Source organism: Toxorhynchites rutilus, chromosome 3 (assembly GCF_029784135.1).
Source record: "Toxorhynchites rutilus septentrionalis strain SRP chromosome 3, ASM2978413v1, whole genome shotgun sequence".
Classification (NCBI taxonomy): Eukaryota; Metazoa; Arthropoda; class Insecta; order Diptera; family Culicidae; genus Toxorhynchites; species Toxorhynchites rutilus.
In genome coordinates this window covers 298,186,463-298,192,813 of record NC_073746.1, presented here as the reverse complement: position 1 = coordinate 298,192,813, position 6,351 = coordinate 298,186,463, and the positions used below count along the sequence as shown (strand labels likewise).

At 38.1% G+C, this 6,351-nt stretch overlaps 1 protein-coding gene across 1 annotated transcript in view; it reads left to right on the top strand.

The window, feature by feature from the left end:
• Positions 1 to 2,571: 2,571 nt before the first annotated feature.
• Positions 2,572 to 6,351, top strand: part of LOC129774864 (transport and Golgi organization protein 2) — a 116,765-nt gene continuing 112,985 nt past the window's right edge. The window contains exon 1 of the mRNA XM_055778895.1: positions 2,572 to 2,977. The gene's annotated coding sequence lies outside the window, so the exon portion shown is untranslated. The remainder of the gene's footprint in view (positions 2,978 to 6,351) is intronic.

Here is a 6,351-nt window from a genome sequence, read left to right as displayed (position 1 = left end):
TTGTATTTCAAAACAAGAATTAACCGGGCAAACGTATCGCCCCAGGCAAACGTAACGCCCCGGGCAGACGTATACCGTCCGACGCTCGCTAGAGCTCGGTCGGACATTGCTAAAGGATCGTATCCTATGTTTCAAACTAACCGGGCAATCAGTGGATCCCAGGTTTGCGTGCGAGACACCGCCGCTTCCGACGGCGGGTCGGCGGTGGACTCGGATTGCGTCATCTTGGCGGCATGGGCCGCCTCGATTCCTTATCCTCGCCAAATGGGGACTTCGTCCCCATTACATTGTCCTCAGAATAAATTTCGAAAAACGAGAACAAGAGAATAAATTTATAATAGAAATGTGAGGCACATGATGTTTTTCCCGCGCCAAATATTTCTAGCCTACTACACTTTTTCTAAGCGGTTGTTTCTGTTGCAGTTGTTTACTGTGGCGATTTATTCCGGTCACCAATATGATCATGGTTTGCCCACTTTTTTGAATGCTCTAATTCAGCGCTCCTGTGTCAAATAAGGCTTTCGAATGTTTCGAAACATATAAATGAAATTGCCTTTTACATGATTTATAGTAGTTTGATAGTATATTTCTACGAAATCACATGTTTTAAAGGATTATAAAATACACCTTCTATTTGTGTCAATGCGCCTCTCATTCGAGCTAACTTTTAATCGATCACCAGATGATTATTTGGCACGTATTCAGACCTTTTCTGGATTACAACACTTATAAATATTGTAAACATCATGCTTGCTCACCATTTGTATCGGATTTAGATAGCTAAACCATTAAATTAACGCATTTTGATGAACTCAATTTTGATCATGAGTTCTCGCGTAACTTTTGAAAAGGTCCAATGTAATATTTTCGCCAACTCGAGAAAAACGTAGTTGAAGACCCGAACATTATTTCGCGAATTGTCTTAAAAGCTATCAATCTTTATCACTGTTTTCACCACTAGCTGTCAAGAATAACTTCGTAAAACCAATCGTAACTATTGTTCCGTGATTTGAGATTAAGGTTGAAGCCTCGGAGCGATAAATGTTACATTGGACGTTTTGACTGCCCGCGTTTGCACATTGGACATATTACGTTGCACTATAAAAATTTGAAACTAACTAATAAACAACAATCCAAATATCAGCATTTTGTTCTAAAGACTGATTATTATTGTTATCACTCGTTGAATTGCACTGAAATCGATAACAACACCTGTAAGAAACAAATTCCAAAACGACCGAAGTACGACTGCGAGTTGTTTTGACTGCTTTGTTACTTCGGACGTTTCGGCCGTCGGAGGAAAGTGGCGTCCGAAGTAACAGCCGGGTGCTTAAAATTCGAATCTGTACATTGGATATTTTTTGTATCGGCGACAAAAAGATGAAGAAGATAGATACGTGAACGATTGTTTTTGTAATACATTCAATGATTGAAAACTAATAGCGTGCATCCATTAACTCGATTTGTTTACATTTGTTACATAGGACCTTTTTAAAAGTTACGCGAGAGTTGTCCAATTCAATAATGTTGTTTTGTCCACATGATTTCTATGGCAACCGCTTGGCGCGCTGCAGTTTGTTTATGTTTGTTTATGGTGTGCTTCGCGCATAGCAGAAGTATGGTTTTTCTGTGTTGATTGTGTTGAGGTGAACACTTCTAAAATGCCCAAGAAAAGGCAATATTCTGAAGAAAGCCTAAATTATGAATGAATCAATATGATGACAGTAAACTCAAGCAATGATAAATGCAACATCTAATTGTGAACTCGAACAAACCATGATCATTTTTTTGGGCAAACCATGATCAGAGGTGGTCAAACCATGATCATAATTCTTCTTTAAGGAAAATCGTTAAAAAACATAAAAATTTGAATAATTTCAACACCTTATGGTAGTATTAGCAACTAGAGACTTGGGGCTTTTCAACAAACCCAAACTCGTATCGATTATGTGTGATTTTCATGAAGAAAAATCGATTTGCATTTACTAGTTGCGTAAAAACACCCCAAATTGGACAAACCAAGATCACTATAGCCTATAGCTATTCACATTGGTGGCATGCAAATGCAACGACACTTGACTTACCCTGACCGATGCACATTACTAAACATGATATTCCATAATGAACCTCAAGCGGGCTAAAGTCTAAACAGCAAATGAAGCAACAACAAAAATCGACATCACCAGCTGAGCATTGAATGATTCGATAGTCTGGTACCAAATCGAACCCAAACAAGTGTTCCGTTTCATTCGGAGTTTCCACCAGGGCATTTTAAATTGAGTCTGTGTGCAACAATCGGTGAAAATGCGCGGCTCCGTTGCGAAGAAACTCCCACGATAGCGGTGTGCGAGGAAAATCAAAATAAAGACAAAATTAACTGATGCACACTGGTTCGATTGGCGTTGTGTGCAACTTCGAATGTGTGCGTACGATGCAACAAATTACAGCTTACTGAGTTAAAATGTAAGGTGATATACTCCGGAATGACTCCGTCTTGTTATCAATCTCGCCAATAAGCACGGTAAACTCTTAGTGCAAATCGCGACACGAAACGTAATATGATCATTTTTAAACGCCTAATTCGAAGTTTGATGTTTCGTTCTACGCACAATATCATTTTTTTAAAGTGTTTTTTATTAGCTAAGCTGAAATAAATGCAGCTAGATAGTAATGACGTCATATGTTTACATTCCAACCTGCTGTATACTGTTTCATGCAGCGCAGATAACCGTTGTGTGTCATACAGCTGAGAATTGTGCGCTGTCGGCGGTAGCAACACAGCCAACGAAAGCTCAGTCGCATCGGTGACAGCGTTTCGTTCGAAAGGTGTGCGGAGGGACGAGAAAATTAATTGCAATTTGTGTGGACGGAGTTTTCCTATCGCTCGTGGAGTGAAAAGAATGGCAGTTTGACTGGATGCATGTAGTAGTTTGAACCGGGACAACATCCAGCCATAGCTTATCCGTGTTGGGCATGTGTAAGTACACGTGGCGAAATATTGGGTGTGGGAGGTTTATTATTGTTAACTATATACTCTGATAATGGGTGCGTTTGAGTGTATGAGTATACCATCGCACAAAGCAAATGAGAACATATTTTAACATCATATCATTCGAAAAAAATAACATTTGTTTTTGACATAAATTTTGTTAAAAACCAGAACATTAATGCGATATGATTTATTGCAAATAAGATTAATGAAATGATGGAATGTCTGAGCGAGAATTCACTGAGATGGGTCTTTCAGCGGAAGAAGACAAAAAAAGAAAGAAGATCGTTAAAGCAAGCAAGGTGTTTACAATAGTAGGTGCAGTATTTTCGTCACTAAGCGAGGGAAGTGGTATATGAACAAAATAGGATGGCAGAAGACTCATTTATTCAAACCACATACATCTGAAAAACCTGTTTCTCTCGGAATGTTAGCAATGTTCTGTTGGCTTCATTTGAAAAAATCTACGTGAAGGAACGCAAAAAGCTGTGCTGAATAAAGTTCGCAAACTGAGCACAAGCGTATTGTAATTGTGTTTGCAAACAAATTACAGTAGACATTCTTGTTGGTCACAGCCGTTTCGACAAGCTGGCCCACCAGTAGTCAAGTCACCATGGTATAGCTTTCAGATGCTTTTCGGCAAACTTTGCTATAATTTTTTATGACATGAGCTATCAAAAGTTGGAGCTTTATGGTAAAATCCATTCCATCCTAGTTGACGGCATTTAGCTTTGTTTACTAGTTTAGGGGAGCGTAAAAAAATAATTGATTTTCAGGCGGAATGAACACATTTTTGAAATTAAAAATATAAATGAAAACTATCTTTTTTGTACCAAATTAGTATTCTATCTAAAAAAAAAACATTTTACTTTGTATGTGGTGACAAAATCTCGTAGAAAAATTGGTTTTGTACCAAAAATCGCCAACCTCCCCCTCCCCCATTCACCAAAGATTTGTCCGGTGGAAAGATTTTGGTTCATAATGAAGGCTAAAGTTCGAAAATTGTCTAAGGTGTTTAACTCTTTCACGTACAACATCGAATCTCTCTCGTGGTGCACTTGCATATCACACGGCGCTAAGACGCTCAGCAGAGTAGTTAAATTACGTGACCCATCAAAACGTTTGCATTTGGTCCGCTCTTTTGAAAACTAAATCGTACGAGAAGGGGTTAAGAACGAGTTGGAGTTGAAGAAAAAATGAATGAAAGTGATCAAAAAGGTCGGCTCCACCATTGCACAAAATGTAATGAGGGGTCTTAAGGGAAAGGCCCGATGGAAAAAAAATGAATAAAGTAATTATGCCGAAACATAACCCATATGTATTAGTTCATTTCCTGAAAGTTTCAAGAAAATCCGACTTGAAATTAATTTTTGGCGAACTCTTTTGTCTGGTGCGTTTATTTTCGAGTACAGGCCTTGATTTAACGTGTCCACGTGAACTTTATCTAAGCTCCCTCCCTCCTCACCGTGGACAAGCGTGGATTCTTGAAACCCCTTCCCACCCTTAAGTTGTCCACGTGGTATGTGGACATCCCCTAACATGCTTTTGTGCAGAGTTTGATAGCTTATTCGATGTTCATTCTAATTGGTATTGTTATTTAGCGCATTTTATTAAACTTACCTTGAGGTTTTGAGGTTTATTTCAATAGATGTGAACAAAGAATATATTGCGCAACTGAGAACTAAATTTTGTGAGTCTAGAAATTATAATTGGCTTGATAAACCGTTGATTGAGTGAATATAGCCCCAGTTCTTCCACAAAAACAGAACTGTGATAACTCAATTTGTTTGTTTCAGCTTTGAAGATTTGATTGTAACTCAAAGTATATTCATAAAACTAACTATTGAAACGATATGTAATCGGAACCTTCGATTTGCGAAGTGAACATTTTGAAGATCTAGATCTATCTATTGTATAGTATAGGCCCAAAATAATAGAAGTACAATGTCATAATCATTCAAATTCTGGAGGACAAATGAGCTAATGTTTTCTAGAGACTATATGTATTCAGACCGCTTGAGGTTCTCCAGAATTTGCAGTAATAAACGCTATGTTGTTATTTTCATTCTATATGCTTGTACAGGGTGGGCCATTTAAAGTGGAAGGATTTGTTTTTGCAATAGCAAAGTAAAGAAGTGGAATTTAAAATTTTTTTTTTTGAAATTAATTTATTTTGGTCCAAGGAGATTTGTTCTAACTACTTTTTGATTATGATATCTCGTAAATGACCGCCTCTGGCCTTGACTGCAAAATGTGCCCTTTTTTCGGCATTTTCCATCACTTTGCCCAATGTTTCGGCCGATATGGCAGCAATTTCTTGTCGGATATTGTCTTTCAGCGCAGCCAGGGTACTTGGTTTACCAGTGTATACCTTGGATTTTAAATATCCCCATAAAAAAAGTCAGGAGGCGTCAAATCAGGTGATCTCGGTGACCAGTCATAATCGCCGTTTTTCGATATTAATCTTCCGGGGAACATTTCGCGCAATAATTTGGCCGTGGCAGCCGCTGTATGGCATGTAGCGCCGTCCTGTTGGAACCAGTAATTGTCCAATTCAATTTCACGAACAAATGGCAATAAAAAGAAGCCTAACTCTTGCGAACGATGGCGACCTGATGTCGATGGAGTCTCTGCAACACTGGCTCGAACGGCATCAATATTTTTGTCGAAACGTCTTGGTCGTTGTCTGGACAGATGACTGGCATTACCAACACTACCAGACGATATAAATTTGGCATATAATCGACGTATAGTGTTGTCTCCAGGCGATGTTTTAACTTTATTTTTATTTTTCCACGCACGTTTAGTTAACACAATTGAGAAGTTATTTTGAATGTACAGCTGAACAATTTCAGCGCGTTGTTTAGGTGTGTATTGTTCCATGGTTAAAATTGTACTGAAATGACGCTTCCAACGCGGTATGACATTTGTTAATCTGACATCTCTGTCAAAAGTTATGGGGTTGCCAGATGCTTCCACTTTAAATGGCCCACCCTGTAGATTGTCTGCTTGGAAAAGTTTGAAGCACTGAGACAAAAGCCATACCATACTGAAATGTCTTCACAAAATTTCATAATGTCTTCATGACATCAAATATCTTCACAGTAAGTCAAATGTCTTCAAAATGAAGACATGTCTTCAATCCTGGCATCTCTGTACCAGCAACTCATTCGCCTTGAATAGCGATGTCTATTTTTTTCATTTCATAAATTATGCATTAATCGTTGGGTTATTTACCAATATTCGATTCATTCGAAAAAATGTGCTACAATATACGATAATTCAGTACACATTGATAGTAAAAAAAAATATTATGATGTCATAATGTCAAAAGATACATGAAATTTATTTTTTGAAATGGA